Consider the following 21,108-nt stretch of genomic DNA (forward strand, 5'->3'; position numbering starts at 1 on the left):
TTTTTTTTTTTTTTTTTTTTTTTTTTGTCCTCCTAAGGAGCTGGGTCAAAGTTAAACTGAGGTTGAATCTCCTCCCAATCTCTCCCCAACCCAGCCCCACCTCTTAAATTTCCAAGGAGTGATGGCATAAGCCTGTCAGTAACTGAAGAAAACATCTCCAAAGCGTGTCAAAATAGCGGCGCGCGGCATATTGTATGGGCGCTTTCCCACCCCCCGCGCGCGAGTGCTGCCGACAGCTTCCATACATCAGCGGCGGGCGCCGCTCCAACTGCTGCTTTCTCCCTTAAAGGCTCATAAATTCGCCTCTTACGATATAGATGGCTTTTTAATTCCAGTAGATTTTGGAAAAATGAAGGTGCCGAAGAGAAGCACGCTGACCTTGCGTGTACCCCACGGTAAATCACGGAAGGTTCCCAGAACCCTTGTCGACTGGAAAGAACCAGGTTGCCAGGTTGCAGCGGGGGAAGGGGAGCTGGCCTGACTGCGCACATTCAGGAATCGGACCAGGGTTTGGACACATAAGACCAGGAATGGAGGGGGGTGAGGGGGGGAGCATGCATCATGGATGGGGCCTGCTCCTGGCATGTATGTGGCTTGATCGCTTCTCTAGAAGCTCCCTTTGCAGGGGCTTTCATAGGAGGCGTTGTCAGGACTCATCTGCATAATTCAAGAAGCGCTGTTTATGTGGCCTGCACGGCTGGTACTGACTTGAGACTTTTTTTTTTCTTTCTGGACGATAACTCGATGAACCCTCCTGCATACATCACCCGATTATATTTGCAGCAATCAAGCCCCATAATTTCCTAAATCCGGTGGTGCAATAAATTCCTGCAATCAAATTTATTAAAAAACGCGCACGCAGATGCGGGGAGCGCATTTCCAGGGTGCACTCTTTAATCCAACATATGTATGACAAAGTGCGGCGGCGTGCTGAAAGACCCTATTTGTCACCGCTAATACACATTCGTTTTGCACACACAATGAAACCCTTTCACTGCTAGATAACGAGATAAAAGTACTGTCAACTCACTGCAGAGCCTTTGTAAAAGCCGGCTGGTGTCTGAAACGCCTGCTTGGTGGCAATTTACCATAGTGCCACAGACCTGGCCCCCCAAACCTGTAAGGACAGCCTCTGGGTCCTGGAGCTCTGGGGGGGTGAATTCAAGAAGGAATATCTATTTCTATATATAAAAAAAAGCTAACTTTGGGAGAAAATCACGACGGAAGGGGGGGCACCAACTGTTGCCGCTTAAAACCCGATGAGGGCGGTGCTCTCCAAGGTGCTGAAACAGATTTCCACAGCAGCATGGGGCGGGGCCGCTGTGTGTGTGTGTGTGTGTGTGTGTGTGTGTGTGTGTGTGTGTGTGTGTGTGTGTGGTGTGTGTGTGTGTGGCAGGGAAGAAAGAACTAGACTGTTAAGGTCTACTGAATGTCTTTTTTGCCCTGCCATAGGACATAGGATAGAACTTGGGATGGACCACTGGCTTCTGGATTGTTCTGTATCTTACACTGTGAGTCTCACAAACACTTATTTACAAATATTTATAAGTTTTTGGAGCCCAGGCTGTCACTAAGTCACAATGCTCGTGCCTCAGCCGCCTGGGTGTTGGGATCATGGATGAGCCTTGGTAAATCTGCAGGCGTAAGTTCCTATACTGGGGACCCTGAACCTCTTCACACAACCGCTATTGGTACCAGTGCTCGGAGCTGGACTCTGAATTCTTCAACTAGGGGCTAGAGAGATGGCTCAGTAGATGAAGGGATTGCTGTGCAAACATGAGGACTGGAGTTCAGATCACCAGCACCCACCAGGAAGCTAGGCAGGCACGATGGCCCGCTGGTAAGTGGAATCCCTATCCAAGACAGACTGTCCAGGCGTGTGAGCTTGGAGTTCAGTGAGACTATACATCTATAAACAGTGGGGGGCGATTGAGGACATATGTATGACCACACACATGCGAGCACACACACACACATGTACCCGCCCCACACACGTACCCACACACCTACCTAACACAGGTTACAAGAGGAAACAACGTACAGGGGACATCTAGTTGCTAGTGTGTGGACCTCAGGGCCCTCCCTCTATCTGTACATCCCTGGTTGCTGGTGGGTGCAGATCTGACCGGCTGGGTGTCTGCTGCCTGTACTAGCACAAAGCAGGGCCAGCCCTGGACCACTGCAAGCCCAGCTCTCCTGCCCAGTCCTAAAAGAGCAGATACAGTCACAGACATGCGGACCACGCTCCCCTCAACTCTGTCTCAGTTGGTGCTCTTGCATTATTTCTACAGTAAATATGCAAGCAACAATGATCATGACAACAATAAATGCAATAATCATAACTACATTTATTGAGTGCTTGTGTGTTCCGGGCACCAAAATAGGCTCCTGCTGTTCATCACCCTATGCAATGAGCACAGTGAGGAGTCTTGAGAGGACTCAGGCAGGGGCTAGGAGGCGAGTTACAGGCAGCCCTAATAACTGAGGTGGGGGAGGCTCCTTGGTGGGTTCTGAAGGCAAATTCTCAATGCCTTGCTTTTCAGCTGTCCTTGGCTCCCTTTCTCTATCGGCTGAGGGTGTTTGGGGGAGATTGTTTTAAATAATTCAAGATCGTAAATGCACCCTGCTAGGAGTTCAATAAACACTGGCTGATATTCATCTCTTCCTTAGACACACCAGGGGTACAGAGGACACCACGCTAGGTCCAAATGTCCTAGGTTTTTACAGGTCAGTAAAAATCTCTCTCTCTCTCTCTCTCTCTCTCTCTCTCTCTCTCTCACACACACACACACACACACACACACACACACACACAAAGAATGGATACTTAAAAATCAACAAACCAAGAGTTGGAATTGACAACAGGCTTTTAAAATAAACACACTTAGAAAAGCCCATGGAACTATATTTATTTCAAGGGAACAGAAGAACTAGTCTCAGAAACATAAGCCAGCCTCATTCTCAAGTCCGGCTTCAAAGACACCCCTATGCCTGGCAAGCGGCCGCGCCAGCCACACTTCAGCAAGACTATCCTGTCCAGTCCTAGCCATGATCTACACAGTCCCAGACTTTGGGCCAGGCCCAGGCAGAGAGGAGACACATGCGATTAACCTAACTAGCCATCAGCAGCAGACAGACAGCCCGGAGCCCTGCGCAGACCATTCAAGTAATGATCCTCATAAACAGCCCATTTGCAACTAAAAAGAGATAATTTTAATGAGCTGGGAGCAGATGATAGATGCAGCTGAGGCCCAAGCCAGCAAGCAGGGAGAGGGGAAGCTGAGGTGGAGCTGCACCAGGGGCTCTGCCTCTGGCCCACACTTCCCCATGCTCACCCACTGCCTGGCGTGTGCCCCAGCTCTGGGATGGTCCCGCCATCTTAGCCCTGGGACCTCCAGGGCTTTAGGTCAGAACATGCCCCTTGGCATAACTTTGACCACAATGCTCCTTCACTTGAATTATCTTTGTTTTATATATAAAGAGTCCAGGTTGACCTCAAACACACTACGCTCGCTCACTACGCAGCCCAGGGCGGCCTTAAACTATTTAACCTTCTTGTGCCGTGTTCCTCGGTGCTTGGATTACAGGTGTGCAGCCCCACAGCTGGTCTGATTTCTATTTATCGTCAAATGAACACCTGGGGTTACCTCTGGTTTGAGATTTCTTTCAGACAGGATGCTACTGTGTAGGCAAGGTTGGCCTCAAACTTTGGATCCTCCTGCCTCTGTCTCTTTCCCAAGTGTTGAGATTGTATGGACATGCCTCTATGTCTGAATTAGTTCCTTTCCATCAAAGCACACATTAACTTTTGAGTTCGACACTACACTCAACGGACCTTTTTTTCACCCCACATATCTGCTGTCCAGCTTAAGACAGGATGTTTGTGTTTCTAGCATCCCTCAACCCTCACCCCAGCCTCAGGAGCTGCTCAAAGTGACTGTTATTCTAAGCCCGGCATCACAGCTTGCCTGTCCCTGGTCTTTAAATAATGACACTCCTCTTAGTTCACCAACTGATGCTGTAGAGATGGCTTGGTGGATAGAGTGCTTGCTACAACACACACACACACACACACACACACACACACACGAGGACCTAAGTACAGATCTCCAGCAGCTGGTAAAGAGCTAGGCATTAAGGCTATGTACTTCTGTAACCCACTTACCAGGTGGAAGCAGGGGGCAGAGACAGGTGGATCCTGGGAGCTCATGGCCAACTTGTCTAGCCAAATCAAAGAACTCCAGGTACAGTGAGAGACCATGTCTCAAACCACATGACATAAAACCAATGGGGCCGTATAATAAAATTGGCCAGTGTCACTGTCTTTCAAGGAAAGATTAGGGAGTTCTGGAGGGGACCTCAGATAACTGACTGGGCCTGCATATCAGTACTTGTAAAATGCCTGGTGCAAAGGAGGCGTTTAGTTATCTGCAGCTGACCTGTGAGCAGAGTAAACAAGTGACGTGCCTTCACAACAGCAGCCCTCAGTTAATCTCTGGGACAGAAGAATGTCCACTCTGTGTGACAGGTCCATGGAGCCAGGGGAAGGTGGACCCAGGAACCGCAGGGAAGGAGCAATTCTGGGGGTTGCACAGAGAGGGGAATGTTGCTTGCAGAGGAGCCTTGGATGACCCAGGATGGAGGGCACATGATGGCCTGCCACCAGCAAGGAGACAGAAAGACAGATGGCCTCGCGGCCCACAGAGATGGATAGCTGCGCCGGGCAGAGACAGACTGGCTTACTAGAGCCATCCATCACTTCCTGCGCTGTATGTAAATTTCCAGCACCAAGATGTATTGGGCCAATTATCTGGGGCCGGGGCCAGGGGTGGAGCCTGCAAGAAGCTCTCTGAGCCAGGCTGTCCTCACTGGATTCCAGCAGTGCAGGTGACTGTTCAGAACGAGGCCAAACCCCAAAGCCTGGGTGTAAACAGAGGATCGTCCGCTGTCCTCACGGTGACTGACCCACTGTAACCGCTGTAAGGCAGACAGTCGCCCCTAACCAGCACAGGGCACCTGGTCCTCAGTGTTGAGAGGGCAGTGGATTTCCAGGAACGTGTTGAGGGCATGAATGAACTGTCTTACAATGCAGATGACATATGGGATCTTCAAGGACACAAACTGTCTGTCCATCTCTCTGTCAACCTGTACATCCATCACCTATAATCTAGTCACCATCTATTATCTACCTACTTAACCATCCATCTTTCCACCTATCCAATATCTATCCATCAATCATCTGTCCATCTATCCATAATACGTCTATCGTCTACCTACCCATTCTTCTGTCCATTTATTCATCCACCTATCCCCCACCTATCATCTGCTTACCTAGATGTCTATCCACCTTCCTAGACAGCATTCAGCTATCCATCTGTCCATCCATCCATCCGTCCATCATTCACATATCCATCTTTCCACCCATCCATCCATCACCCACCCAGCATCCATCCATGCATCCCCATCATGTATCCGTCTGTCTTTCCACCCATCCACCATTTACCCACCCAGTCAGCTGTTCTCCATCCTCCATCCTCCACTCACTCACTCACTTGACAACTATTTTTGGTTTCTACAACAGTGTCAAGGACAGGTCCTGACCACATGGTATGCCTGGTCATACAGGGCGTGAAGACAATGAGAACATCTTAAGTCGTGCACCAGCACCCATGACTCTGGCTTCCAGAGGTCCAAAGAAGGCTTGCAGTCTTAGGAAGCCCCGAGCTGACATTTGGGGATGGGGGTGGGGTAGACAGGAAATCACGTGTTGCTAGCTGGCTGGTGGACAGACAGCCCTATGCCTCTCAGCAGCTGGGATTCAACCGTGAGGAGTCAGCCTCATCTCCCTTTGGGGTGTCAGGAGCACTGCAACCTGGGAACTGCTGGGTGCTCTGGAATCTTAGGGTACCTGGGGTCCAAGTTGGTATTTGGGTGGAGGCTACTGCCAGACCAGAGATTCTGGAGGCAGGTGAGGTCACCTGCCATGTCCTTGGTGCCATGGGTGACAAATGGGCAAGTTTGTCGGGTTGATGAAATAATTTCTATTCAGTTTTTCTGGTCTGCTCCTTAAAGTGTCCCCATTGGCTCCCACTGCCCTCCACCCCATCCCTTCCCTGCCTGGCAGCCACGAGGCCATCACCCCCCCCCCCACACACACACACACAGGGCAGGGTTTCCTGTTCTAAACCCTGCCCTGGCTCCCTGCTCTGGTCACATTGGTCCTGCCTGGCTCCTGAGGAGGTCAAGCACAATTCTGCCATAGGTGTTCGCAGTTGCTGGTCACTGGCCTGCAATGCTGTGCTCTCAGAAGGCCTAGGGGTTTCCCAACACCTTGGAGTCTCAGCTATTACAAAAACCTACCCCACCTCCTCCTTAGAAGAGCAGAGAGGACTCCCTTGCCTGAACCCTCTGCTTTTTCTCTGCACACCCTTTGCCAATCACACATTTAGGTGGTTTTTTTTCCTCTGGCCACTTAACAACCTTATGCTACACCCAGAATTCTCCAGCATCTACCACGGTGACAAGACCATCTGCTCAGATCACTACCGCACACCGAATGCTCAGTGCACGTGAGGCACCCACTACTCTCGGGGTGAGTGAATGTCTGAGTAAAGGGACAAACGAAAGAGAGACCCACGGGACTTGACTGCACCCCCCTCCCTCAGCAGTTGCTCCCCTCAGAATGGCAGACACTTCCCAGGCGTCATTCAGGAAAGCAGCCTGATCCCGCCACGGCAGGACCCGGAGGTAGCTGTCCTGGAGGGAGGGCGCCAATCAGAACCCTAATCACCTGGCACCAGCACATCCGATGGCATCCTCCTGCCTTGATTACTGCTCGCTGCTCCCAAGCAGCCCTGCGGAAGTGCCCCGCCCCCGGGCATCAGGGGAACAGAGTCCCACTCTGAGGGCATCAGGGCTCCGGGCTGGTATGGGGGTGAGCTGGCTGGGCAACCCTGTCCCTTCCTCTGTCGAGGGAAGAGCTGGGGAAGGTGACAGCAGCAAACATTCACTTACTCTTTCATTGTCCCACCTCCTCACCTCTCATTCACCGATTCCTTGGTTCGCACATCCACTTACCCAACCATCCACTCATTCATTCATTCATTCATTCACCAAGCACCTCCTATGCCCTGGACACTTGCTAGGGTGGTGGCCCTGTATCCCGCACGGGAACTGACGTTCCTCGTGAGAGGGTGCTTTCTATGCCTCACCACCTCACCTGCCAAGAGGTCTGTGTTCCTAATAAGTGTTGCTGCAGCCAGAGAAAAGGAGTCCCTCGAGATCATGCCACTGCCCCAAATCCACAGTGAGGGGCAGGCCAGACAGAGCTCCGCACTGGCCGCCCTTCTACACATCACTGTATGGTCTAGGATGCCTGATTTGAGGCCGAGGGCGGGAAGAAAGCCCGGGCAAGCAACAGGAGGCTCTCAAGTCTGGAGCAACAAAGGCAACACGACACCGCCCTGACACCGGCAGGGCAGAAAGTTTATCCAGCACTCTCTCCAAGTCAGGCTTTCCCAAGGGCCATGAGCAGGGGACGGTGGCTTCCTGGGTAGGGAGATGACCCTGGGACAGGGGCCTGAGATGGAGGATGGAAGCCCAGGCTGCTGGGAATGGCCCTGTTCTATGAGACAGACCTGCTCTGAGAGGCAGGGTGAGTGGGGACCAGGTCTCCACCCAGCCTGGCTAGTTCGGGGAGACGGCGGATTTGTGAACCAGTGCAGTTTCAGGCAGAGGCTTAGGAGTGTGAATGGAGTTAAATCCTGTCTCCAGCTCCTCCAGCTGCCTAAGCCTCAGTTTCCTGGTCTGTGAAGTGGGGAGAATTCTGGGTAGATGTCACTTTAACTGGCGAGATGGAGTCTGGGTGTTAGGTTCCAGAGGTTGGCCTATAGAACAGGGCAGGACCATGAGATGGCAGACCTGAATTCTGATCCCACCTGCCTTAAGGCCAGTTGCTCTCAGTCTCTGCATGAGAATACTAGTAATATAGAGGAACCCAGACACTCTTAACTACTCCCAAGATGCCAGAAACCACCACCCTCCCGCCTTTGTCCAAGCTGCTACCCCCCAGTGAAGGCTATTTCCAGGCCGCTGCCTCCTCTCTTGGCACCCACCCTTGTGTGGTAGACGGAGCTAGCTGCTCAGACCTCGACTGGTTCTCTCCTCTCTCCCCTTGCCACAGTCTCAGGCTAAGTCAGACTCTTCTCCAGGGCTCACTGGGGTCTGGTCACTGCTCACGGCTCTGACCTTATGGAGAGCTTAAAGAACCCCGGAGTTTTAACCTGAGAAGAAAGAGAAGAGGAGGGAAGGTTCTGGATGAAGAGATGAAACCAGGGGGACTCCAGACAGGCCTGAGTGGGCACGCTGGTCCATCCTGGTGGTTTGGGCCATTTCAGACTGAGGTAGAGGTAAGAACCAGTGGCTGGATGTCTTGTTTTTTCTGACCTTCAGGTTGAACCCCAATATCTGTCTCTGGGTTTTTATTAATCATGCTACAAAGATACATCAGGCTGCCTGCACATAGTAGGTCAGTTTCACATAAGTTACACCTCAAGAAAGCTGTTCAAAACAGCCCACAAGAAGCCAGAAGGGAGGGCCAGCTTCATTCAGCGATCAACTCAGGTTCTCAAAAGTTTGTACAAGATTTCTTCCCACATCTCTCCTTGTCCGGGCCCACGCTGTGCTACTGTGATGATCACAGACATTACAGTCATACTCTTAGGTCTCTGTCTGTCACTAGCATTCTTGTGTCACAGAGGTGGAGGTGCTTCTGGGCTCAGGGGTTCGGGTGGCACTCCCGCCTCGGCTTTGGGTGCTGAGCGCATTCCGTGATGCTAGAGTCAGCTCCGAGAAGGAACCCCATTCCTGTCCCTCACCTCTTGGCTCTTCTGGAGGTGTTTGGGGGGACCTGTGTGGTCGTTTCCTGGTGGTTCCCAGTCTAAAGCGGTGTTTTGTGCTCCCACCCCCACCCTACCCCATCCCATCAGGTGGAAACTTAGGATGCAGATTCTGTCAGCCGACATACCAGGCATCTTTCTAAAAATAACCCAAATAGGCAAAGCCGTTTTTGAGCAAAGGAACAGGCAGGGGAGAGGGAGGTAAAGATTTTAAAGGCAGGTTTAGGTGGTGTGTGTATGTGTGCATGTGGTGTGTGTGCTGTATGGGTGCATGCATGTGTGAGTGTGTATGTGAGTGTGTTGTGTGTATATGTGTATGTGTGTGAGTGTGTGTGGTACACATAAGGCAGAGGGCAGAGGCCTGCCGTGGATATCCTCCCTCAGGAATCCATACAACTTGTTTTAAGACAGGGTCTCACCCTGAACCCGGAGCTCACCGGCAGGCTAGGCGCTCAGAGAGCACCAGCCCATCCTTAACCCCTCCCTCCCCGCCACCCCCGCACTGATGACAAGTATGCCCGCGTTGCAGTGAGCCACCACACCTGGCTCTTGGCTTGATTCTTGGGGCTTGTTCAGAAAGAATTTTAAGGGACCAACTAACTCTCCAGCCTGACCTTCTCTTCCTTTCTTTCTGTTTAAAGAAATGTGTTTATTTATGTATCTTTTAGGTTTGAGTGCTCTGTCTGCATGTACACCTGTACACCAGGGCATCAGATCTCATTACAGATGGTTGTGAGCCACCACATAGGTGTTGGGAATTGAGCCCAGGACCTCTGGAAGAACAACCAGTGCTCTTAACTGTTGAACCATCTCTCCAGTCTTCTTTCTCAAAATTATTGTTATTATTATTATTAATATTATTATTATTTGTTTTTTTCAAGGCAGGGTTTCTCTGTGGCTTTGGAGCCTGTCCTGGAACTAGCTCTTGTAGATCAGGCTGGCCTCTGCCTCCCAAGTGCTGGGATTAAAGGCGTGCACCACCACTGCCCAACTCAAAATTATTTTTTTAACAGCTTCAAACTAAATATATAAAAAGGCCTCGTGTGGAGGAAGCAAGGCTGGAATCCATGGCTACCGAGGTCCCGGGACTCCTTGAGGTGCACGTGGATGGCACTGTGTAGTCTCTGGAGTATCAGAACAGAGAGGCAGGAGAGGGATCCAAGGGGACAGACTGGCTTTTCATGGCTGCTGGGTGGTGGAGGAGCTGGCTGGGATGGGGCTCAAGAGGATACAACGAAGCCTGGGTTTTCCCGCCTTCTTTAGGCCAAGACCCTGTATATACCAAGTGTTTCCACCAGAGAAGGCTTCACGCAGGGAGATTCGGATCCCACACTCATCCACACGCACACACACATTTTTGGGTTTTGGTTTTTGAGGCAAGGTCTCATACAGCCCCCGGGCAGGTCTTAAACTTGCTAAGTAGCCTAGGATGTCCTTGAATTGTTCAGACTCCTCCCCCATCTTTAGAGTGCTGGGACGGCAGACTTGCCTCATCTTATCCAGCTCACAGGTGGCTGGGAACAGAAGCCAGGGCTGCGCGCATACTAGAGTTCTACCAAACGTGCCTCAAGCACACGTCTACGTGACGGTCACTGGGGGCATCTAGGGAGGGTCCACTTGTCCCCTGCAGACCTCCAGAGTTCAGAGAACTTGAGTCCAGTTGATGATACCATCATAAAAGATAGGGGCCCGCAGTAAGGGGGGACATTGTCCTCCTACTGGGGGAGCTCAGCTCTGGCCTAGTGATATCCCACAGGCCAGGAGTGGGCAGCTGCCTCCACTCCAAGTTCCAAATCCTTCCTTTTTATATAAAAACCTCCCAATTTTAATGATTGGCAACTAGTTCAGGACAAAACTCACAACCATGCAGTTTGTACCAAACAGACTCGCTGGGGCTTTGCTCCTGGCCCGACAGTTGCAGCGTGGTCTATTAATGTGGTACAGAGTGAGGTGTCTGTGGTGTGCACAACCTACACTACAAGAACCCCAGGAAAGGGACCCTGTCGTTATCCTCTCCTTAGAGACACGTTTGGGAAGGCATACAGAGGTTCACCCAGCCAACACGCTGAGGCGGGCTGTAGGGTCTTGCTTTAGCCCTGAGGACAACACTAAAGAGGTGTCCGTGGGGTGGTGTGTCCGTGCTGTCGGAGGGGACCAGAGACCCCAGACTGTCTACTCTGTCCTGGAATTGTCCCGTTATTCTGAGGGACCTGCAGGGACACCACACTGCTCCCCACAAGCCCCGCTTAGACCCTGACACTTCTGTGAAAGGCAGCCTCATGGCAGGGACGAGTGTGGCCATTTGCGGGAGCCCTGCCCCATCCCAGGCTGGGAGTGGTTGGGACGGAACTCACTACCATCCCCCACCCCAGCCAGCAGATGTGCAGCCAGTACAATAGGAGAAAATAGAAAGAGATTCAGAATTTGTTCTCAAAAGATATTCAAATGAGTTAATCAAGGGGCTTATATCAGTGCCTCTCCTCACCAGTCAGCAGCCATCCCTGCTAACAGGAGCTGCTCTTAAGGCCCACACCAGTGTGTTTAGAGACGGTCTGGAAAGTTTCTAATTATTTTAAATTGTTCTGCTACACAAAACACCTTGGGGCCGCTCAGTCCATGATGGCTGAGCCTGGGGTGCCTGTGCCAGCCTCGGGATGTGTGGAAGTGCCATGGGGCCCATGATTTGAGTGGGTGGCCTGGTTCCAGTGACCCCCAGACAACCTCAATCCCATTCTTCATGAGTGGATGCCAGGCAGCATTCCCTCCTGGCCACTAGGGCGCTGGCCCCCGAACTGCCAACCCTTAACGATCCAGGTCTCACTTCCTTGGCACACGCGCACTGCACCCATTCTTCACAGGCCACGGCGCAAGCTGCCCTCAAAGCTTTCTGGGTTTCACACACTTAAAAGTGACAGAAAACCCCAAGGAGCTTTGTACATGGAGATGATAGTTTGATGGTTACTTCGCTCAAAGTCAAGACAGCAAAGCATTTGTCCCATCACTGATGGTATCACCACAGCTGGAGCAACATCTAGAAAGTTCTGCCATGTGTTCACACTGTTGAATATGGTCAGGTGTGGTGGTGAATGCCCGGAATCCCAAGCGCTTGGGAGGTGGAGGCAGGAGGATCAGAAGTTGAGTTTTAAGCCAGTTTGACCTACAGAGTAAAACCCCGCCTCAAAACAGCAAAATCAGCCAGGTATGGTTGGTGCACACCTTTAATCCCAGCGCTCAGGAGGCAGAGGCAGGCGACCTCTGTGAGTTTCAAGGTCAGCCTGGTCTACAAAGCAAGTTCCAAGACAGGCAGGGCTGCTACACAGAGAAACCCTGTCTCGAAGAAACAAAATTAACCAAACAAAAACACCCAAGGGATACCCCCCCAAACATCATCCCACCTTCTCAGGTCACTACTCACATCCATGCCCCAGGAAATAACTGTCAAATTAAAAGCAGGGCTACAAAGACGGCTCAACAGGTAAAGGAGTTTGTTGCCAAGCCTGATGACCTACGTTCAATCCTCTGGACCAGCATGGTAGAAAGAAGGGTCTGACTCCAAGTTGTCCTCTGACCTACACATACAAGAGACACAAACAAGCAAATGCAAAAAAATAAAATAAAAAAATCAAAGCCAGGCAGTGGTGGCACATGCCTTTAATCCCAGCACTCGGGAGGCAGAGAAAGATCTTTGTGAGCTCAAGACGAGTCTGATCTACAGAGCGAGTTCTAGGACAGGTTCTAAAGCTACACAGAAATACTCTGTCTCCAAAAATTCAAAACCAAAACAAAACAAAAAACACACAACAACAACAAAAAGCAAACAAACCTATGAGCTGACATTTGAGCGCAAAGGCCAGGAAGGTAGAAGGGGCATGCCCCTGACTTGATAAAGGACTGAGTCCAGAGTCAAAAACTCCCAAAGATTCAAAGAAAGACAATCAATAGAAGGATGGAGAGGATGGTGTGACACAGCCGGACGCCTCCCCCAAGATGCAAGACAACACAACCACCAATCACACCATTGTCAAATCGGGGTGGTGGTGCCGAGCTGGGGAGCGATGCAGGGAGACTGTCGTGAGCTTGAGGCCAGCGTGGGCCACATAGCAAGTAGCCAGGTCAGTCAGAATAACAAGACAAAGCCAAGGAAACAGCAGACAGTAGCAAGTGTTGGCAAGTTCATGGAAAAACCCAAACCTCAGACACCGTGGGAGGGGTTCCAGTTGGTGCCTGTCAGAGCCTCGCGCACATTTCCCTACGCTGCCACAGTCCCCTGCGGCACACGAGTCCCAGAGAAATCTGTCGACTCACACGGAGCCTCCTCGGGCATACAGGATGGCTGTGGGCCAGCAGCTGGGAAACCACCAAGAATTCTTGAGGAATGATGACTTCGGCCCCGCCAGGCCCCAGAGCCAGGCTCTGTGGTTCACCCAGCTCTCCAGATAATTCATGAATGTGATCAGGATGGATCAACAAGGCACCGCTCACAACAGCTCCCAAGTGGAAGTGACTCAGATGTCCATTAACACTGAGGGCCAAGAGCCCCACAGGACGGCCCCTACAGCCTCAGGCTCAAGTGAACGACAAGAAGCAACAGACCGATCTTACAGAGGTCCACGGGCACACACTGAAGATCCCGGCCAGGGCTGGAGTTCTACTGTGGGCGTGGATAGGATGAGCACGGGAAGGCTGTGCATTGAGAGGACATGTCTGTCTTTGGATATCAGCCCTGGTCCCAAGGCCATTTGCTGTGATAAGCCTTGGGCCCCTGTGCTTTTCTTAATGAATGGGGGTTGGGGGGGCACAGTCCCCTGGAATCCACCCACCTCTCCCTTGTACATTGCTATGGAGCCTTCACAAGGTGATTTAATAGAAAGAGGGCCAGGAGAGATCTCATCGATAGCACAAAGTTCAAGAACGAAGAGGGGGGGGTCACAGTCATCCCCCCCAATTCCCGCCACTTAAGCATGAATTAGATTCCGTCACTCTCCAGCCTTAAACTCAGTCACAAGGAGAGAGTGACTTCCCACAGCACTTGAGAATAAAGTCCTGAGTCTTGCGCAGGCTGGGTCAAGTCTGTAGGCTCTCCTCACTCTGTGCCCGCCTGCCTCCCTCTGATGCCCCTCCTTGGTCTGCCAGGCCGCCCCTGCCTTCCATGTGACGGTATCCCTGGTCCTTCCTCCCTCCTGGCCTGGCGAGGGTGGGGCAGGGGGAGGACTTCGACATCTGCTCTCCATTATGACTGCTTGTTTCTCGCAGTCTCTGCTATTTCGGGCTGAGGTGGGGTCTTCTGTGTCTCTTCTGGTGCCCCCATCTACACCAACACTTGGTGCACACAGTACCTGCCCCTTACCCTCTCACCTCTCCCCTGTACTTCCCTGTCCTCTTTACCTCCATGCCTCTCCTCTTCTGTATTCCTGATGCAGGGAACACGCTGTGCTAGTAACCTAACAGCTGAGGTCAAATACTCATTCGGTACAGTGCATGCAGTAGGTGCTAAATAAATGCTTGTTGGGAGGTGGGCTCAAGAGCCAAGAGATGTATTTGTCACATTCTCCTGAGCCCCTGGATGCTCAGCTGCCTTTGATTCCAACGGCTGAGCAACCATCTGGCTGGCCCACTTGCAGTTTTGAAAATACGCCCTTGAGGGATATCAGAAAGTGAGCCGGAAGGGTCAAGTTCAAAATCAAAGCGACTCAGTGAAAGCATCCAATCGATGGGTCTGGCTGTCGGAGGCAGGAGATAATGACTGCATCAGCTGTCAGCCCCGCCCCTCATACACATAGGTCAGGGAGGCTTAGGTGGGGTCCGGGACGACCTCAGGACCTCAAACGCCCAGAGACCCTTGACGTCAGGCCTGAAAACAGTAGGCTGGAGCAGAGACCCCGAGAAAAGTTGATGTTCCAGCCAGGCAAAGTGGTGCAGACCCACAGCCCAGCACTCAGGAGGATTCTGAGTTCAAGGCTAGCCTGAGACACTTAGCAAACCCTGTTCCAAAAGAAAAAAAAATCCTGGGCAGGAGGGACGACTAGGTGGGCCAGGGTGACGGCTGCACAAACATGAAGACACAAGTTCAAATCCTAGCACCCAAGTGACGTCCACGAGACTGTCACCCCGGCCTGGCTCCCAGCTCAGAGAGGAATCCTGTCTCAAGAATAAGGTGGAGCACAAAGGAGCAGGGTGCATGACGTCATCTTCTGGCCTCCGTGCACTACACATGTGCACAGACATTACACACATAACACACACACACAGAAACATGCACGCGCATGAGAGAGAGAGAGAGAGAGAGAGAGAGAGAGAGAGAGAGAGAGAGAGAGAGAGAATGAAACAACCACAAACAAAACCAAACCTTAGTTTTCCATTTGAAAACCATGAGCACGCCATGGGTGGGGTTTTTGACAAACACTCTTCAAGAACTCAGCCCCCACACTAAGGATGGGGGTGTCTGGGGAACCCTTGAAACCGTCTTCCCTGACCCAGGCTCTGTGCCCACTAGACCCCTACGATGGTAGTTCTAGGATGACCAGGTGCTGCACGCAAGACCCAGGGCCCGAGGCGCATGCCCTTTCCCTGTCTGCTGCCAGTCCCGCTCTATCTCTGCCTCACACTGTTTCACCAACACACAGACGGCGGTACGAGAGGCTGCACTATCGGAGTCCAGTAGAGCCGGAGGCTGCACCGGGGCTCAGCACACCTGGCTTATTTTGCCTGGAGACTCAGTGTTGCAGGTGTCACAGATGACTCAGGAAAAGACCCTGAAACTCCAGCAATGGGGTCAGGACATTTGTCCTGTCCACCTCCTAGAGGGACCTTGAAATGGACCGAGTCTCTCCTGCAGGCTGAGAGACTGCTAAGGCCACCAGGAGCCAATGTGAGTGGAGCCAGGACAGTGACCATCATGGGCAGAGACCATCCAGGAGTCAAATCACCAAAGCTCACTGATGCCACTGACCAAGCAACCAGAGGCATGGCAATGGCACAGCTGAGTCAGTGGTACCCAGCCAGTAAGTAATGGCCTGTGTGTACACCCACATCTGATGCCAAGAATTTATGTTCGTTCCCTTGCGTGGGTTTTTAAGAGTAAAAACTCGCTTTTTAAAAAGCCATCAGCAGAGGACAGTCGCTGAGACAGAAGGCCTCAGCTCAAGAGCATCCCCCCCACCCCAGGTGCTTATCACCACTGACTACTCAGAGATGCCCACAGCACCTCAGCTGCCACATGGCCCTCTCCTGTCTTCTCCTGCAATGGGTGTCACCCATGTCCGCTTACTCAGAGAGCCCCCTGCATAGGTCTAGCTCACCTGTGCCGCACATCCGCACACAAGGCATCGCTCCCCTCTTTTACATACACAGAGTGTTCTGTGTAGAAGTACTTTACCGTGTATACTCAGCTCCTAACCAACATCAGACAGTTCAAATCCCCAACTCAGACACTACGGTTAGTCTGACTCTCTCATGCATGGACACGGGTTATTTTTGCTGTAGTTTTTGTGTGCTTATGAGTGTGTATGTTCGAGTGTCTACAAGTGAATGTGTGTATGTATGTGTGTGTGTGTACACGCCAGAGGTCATTCTCAGGTACCATTCCTCAGGAGCTGTTCATTATTCTGTGGAGACAGGGTCTCTCACAGGACTCATTGACTTGGTGAAGCCGGCTGGCCAGTGAGCTCCAGGAATCTACCAGTCCCTGCCTCCCTCACGCCGGCATTAAAGTACGCACGGCCATGCCTGGCCTTTGGTGTGGTGCGGGAACTCAGGCTCTCAGGCTGAAGCACTTCTCTCACTGAGTCGTCTCTGCAGCCTCCTTAGGTCATTTTAAACCCCCTGCTCCTGGACACCCACCTTACTTACAACCCTCTCTTCATGGACACACACTGCTCCAAATCCTCAACTCGGGGACACACGTCTCTACCAGCCCTTGTTCTTACTGTTGATATCTGTCACCAGTACCCGTAGACAACCATTTTGGTGTTCACAAATGGGTGTGACACAAAGGTGTCATGGGGCAGGGTTGCTTGTCAGTGTGACAGTTGCTGCTGGCTTCTCCCCTAAAGGCCCTGTTTTTGCCGTCACTGCCTCCAACCAGGAGGGGCCATCTCTTACCGGTCATGTCAAAGTATGCCTTATAAGTGGGATAGGACGAATACGTTAAGAGGAGGGACACAGACAAACCTTTGCCAGGTGACAGTGGGTTGGGCAGCTAATGGCTCAATGACTTCAGAGAGGCCACCACTCATGTTGGTCCTGGCCGAGCCTGTGTTAGTCACTGTCCTCCAGGGGCACCAAACTAAATGTGGGCACATGGTACTTAGCTATAGGGATGTGTATCTGCTCCTTGTGACCTCAGTCACCTGGACAGGGAGATGTCCACAGGAGTCTGATCATGTACCTGAGGTCAGAGAGAATGGGGTGGGCAGAGGGTTTCCCCCAAGGTCAATGTGACCTCAGTTCATCCTCGCAGCCGTCAGCACAATGGTGTCTGGCTTTCAGTCAGGTGACCCTGAGTTCATCTGCTTCCTGACATCCTCGTGCGGGGCCTCCTGGAGAAGCACCCTGAAGGGTCCTTGCACGGAAACTTCTGAGTGAGACCAAACTGGTTGCTCCCAGTGTCCAGATGGATGGAACAGGTAGGTGCAGTCTCAGAGGTCCCCGTTTCAGACCTACATGGAAAGATAGCCAGCTATCCTTGGCTATTCAGGAGCTCAGCTGAGTCTCCCCTGGAGGCTCCTGCACTATCCATGCAACCCTTCCTCCTCCGTCGGGTGAGATCTTCAACTCCAGAATCAGATGACTCTTGGTCTTCTTTGCCATGCAGCCTTGAGCAGGCCCCCAGGTGTTTCTGGGCTTCAGAGTCTGCATGGCAGTCCACCGACAGGTAGCTGGGCAGCTGGGAGGAGGAAGATACATGGAGACAGCTGGCCTGGGACCTGCTGCAGTATCTGCTGTCCAAGGAGCAGTTATTTTCCTGAACAACCTTGACCTGTGATCCCGTGGTGATCTCCACTCCAGTGCCCCCACACCTGCTTGCCTGCAGGATCCTTCCAGGGCAGTGGAAGAGCTGCCCTTGGCCCAGTGATGTCTTTCTGAGCTCGGGCTATCTGATCTCAGGCCCTCCTTCTGTATTACCAACAACAAACGTTCTAAAATTAGACCAAGGCTGCCAATTCCGAGTGGAGCTGGCTTTTGGGAACCGAGAGGCCTTGGCACTGTCACCTGAGTCTTCTCTCCATCCAACCGAGTAATGAATTGTCAGTCATCCGTTGGGCTCGGCTTTACAGCTGCGCCGCTGTCAAGGACTCTGAGGCTAATGGATCCAAGAACACAGATCAACCGGAGGGTGCCGGGATGATGAATGGGCTCATCGAGAGTCAGGATGCTGGCCGCCAGGCCAGGCAACGGGGGGTACCTAATTTGCTTGTACCCACAGTTTACTAAAGCCTGTTCTGCCAGTGTGGAGTGGGCTCCACCTGCAGTCCCCGTGTGGAATTCATTAACCCCAGGGGCCCCAGCCTCTAGGAGCTGCATCCCTGGCTAGGGCTTGTATGTCATCAGGAACAGGGAAGCTGCCCCCCCCCTCATGGGACATGCCTTTGATGCCCTGAGCCTGGCCTCCTGCCACACGTGTGTGTGTGTGTGTGTGTGTGTGTGTGTGTGTTGGGGAACAGTGGGGGTGGGGTGGGCGGGCGAGGTCGATGGCAGGCATCTCCACAATCATTCTCCGTCTTCATCAGATGCAACTCCTCCTGTCTTTGCACACACCTGACCTCAAAGGGCTGGGGTTTCAGAAACATGCTGCCACACTTAGCTTTTCCATGGGAATACACACGAAGGGCCTCACACCTGTGAAGCAGGCTCGTTTACCCACAGAGCCACCGAGCTCCTCCCTGCTGATGGGTTCTGCTGTTGTTCATTTGTGTTTGTTTTTGTTTGTTTGTTTTTGACACCGGATCTAGCTATTCAGCCCAGGCTGGTCTTGAATTTGTGAGCCGTCTGCCTCCAAAGCACCCCTCCACCAGCCTCCAGCTCCATTGAATATCTTTATATTTCACTATTCCCCCTCCCCCACAGCCAGGTCTCACATTTCCCAGGCTGACCCTGAACCCACTAGGTGGTTGGTGACCTTGAACTCCTGATCCTCCTGCCTCCACTTTCAGAGTGCTGGGATGAGAGGCATCACTATGGCCGGCCCCTTTGCACACTTTTAAACAGGCATCCTTGCACACCTTCCGTGGATTCCCCTCTCCCAGGATAAGTCCGCCCCCCCCCCCTGCGAGATAATCCAGTGTGCAGGTCCGGTAGCCACCTGCTTCTCTATCAGATCCCAAAGACCCTGTTCTGCCAACCAAATCTCTCACCCAGCTGTAGATATCATGAGGAAACGGCAAACAAAGAGAGAGATTTAATAACTGGAAACAGGAGTGAAGCTGCAGAGAGTTTAATTTTTTTTTTTTGTATTTGCATCTAATTGCAATCAACAGACTTCTGAGCCAGTGACAGGCTCAGCAAAATTGCTGCTGAGAGAACAGAATCTTTGTCTAAAAATAATCAGACATTCTGCGCACCGCTGTTTGTTATAGCGGTAATCGATGCTGGAGGCTTTGAATTCCATCAATTTATAGATCGGCGCAGGCCTGCCCGGGCGAGGGGGCGGTGCACGGCGGGCTCGGCCAGCACCGGGCGGGGTGTGATTAAGATAAGCCCCGGTTCCTTTCATACATTCCTTAGTGGGGGCTCATTCTCCGGCAGGCGGAGACGTTCACCGCAGTTAAAGATCACTGCAGCTTCTCAGACGCCAAATTTGAGAGGATTGATCAATAAATCAAATCAGGCCGATCGATTGGCCAATCAGGAGAGTCTAGCCGGTGCATTATCGCCGGCGCCTTCCAAGCCAGAGCTTTTCACGGCTTCCATCAAAACAGCCTGGCCCTGGCCGGGCGCCAACGGCTGGCCTGTCTCATAGCCGAGGCCGCGGAGAGGGGCTGCCTGCCCAGCGGGAGAGCAGTAAATTTCTCATCAAACAGCCGATGGAGGAGCAGGGCGAACATCTGTTGTGGGGCAGTTGTGCGGCTCTGACAGACCGTCCCAACGGCAGCTTCCCCGGGCCCACGGCCCCGGTGGAATGTACCACTGGTTACTTCCAGCAGGTAATTTAAGGACACTTTTGCATTCTTCCCGCGGCTGCTGCCCGAGCTCTGCAAAGCCGATTTCGGCACAGTCGATAATAAAGACTGTCCGGGGACCCTGCAGGATGACGGCGCTTTCATGATTCCCATTATGTCGCAATGTAACTTCATTAAAGCCTGTTTATTCCTTCCAAGCACGGGGAGGGCCTCTTGCATGCCCACCAAGGTGGAGCCAGGAGGTTCCTCTACAGAGAGGGTTCCAGGCCGGCTGTCTTCTCTCAACAATGGTGGAGAGCCTCACCCATTTGCCTTCTGGCTCTGAGGGAGGGTGATGGCTTGGCCTCTGTCCCTTCCCACACACACTCTGGCAGCCAGGTGAGGACCAGATGATCCCAGTATACATACAGAGACATCTCGGCCTCCAGGCAGGAGCCGAGACCTCAGCCCCCCAGACTCTCACAGGCCCTTTGTTCTGCCATTTAAAAAGTTCCAGAAACAGTGGGGCTGGCCAGTCAGAGCCAGTGTTCTTTTTGCCTTTCTGTATCGACATTAATCAAACTAAATTGTCACTTGGCCTCTTGTGAAGCCCAGATATCAGACACAAAGGCTTCTTGTCAGAGATCTGCGGGCTTCAGGGCAGTTAGAGGGAGCCCTCGGTCTACCTCTGCCCCTTCCTTTAGGAATAGGCTGTTTACACTGAACCAGAAGGACGGTGGCTGACAGAAACCTTTTGCCTTTGAGAACCAGGCAGGTGATTGGGTCTTTTGGGACCCGTCGTTTGGGTGAGCTTTCTGTCTCTGGGGTGACAATGCTGAGTCAGAGGGACTTGTTCTAACACAGTGGGTAGGTGACAGGCCCTGCTGGGGACACAGGAGAGTACACAATGAACAGCTAATATGTCTTAGCCCAGGAGAGTCAATGGAACGTTTCCTGGGTCATACGGCGAGCAAACAGAGCTTGGCGCTTGCTGAGTCTCCCTCCGGCGCCTCATGCCTGTTTTTATCATCCATCTCCCACTTCTCCACTGCCGTGGGTGTTGGTATTAGGTCCAGGTGAGGCTCGGGGGGGGGGGGGGGGGGGGGGGTTGGGGG

The 21,108-nt window shown here is 52.3% G+C and overlaps 1 protein-coding gene across 3 annotated transcripts in view; it reads right to left on the reverse strand.

Annotated features, from left to right (window-relative positions):
• Positions 1–21,108, reverse strand: part of Cux2 (cut like homeobox 2) — a 172,965-nt gene that overhangs the window by 62,293 nt on the left and 89,564 nt on the right. The gene's annotated exons all lie outside the window — the stretch shown is intronic.

This window comes from Alexandromys fortis, unplaced genomic scaffold (genome assembly GCF_014885135.2).
Source record: "Alexandromys fortis isolate MF-2015 unplaced genomic scaffold, M_Fortis_MF-2015_v1.1 scaffold_90, whole genome shotgun sequence".
In the NCBI taxonomy this organism is placed as follows: domain Eukaryota; kingdom Metazoa; phylum Chordata; class Mammalia; order Rodentia; family Cricetidae; genus Alexandromys; species Alexandromys fortis.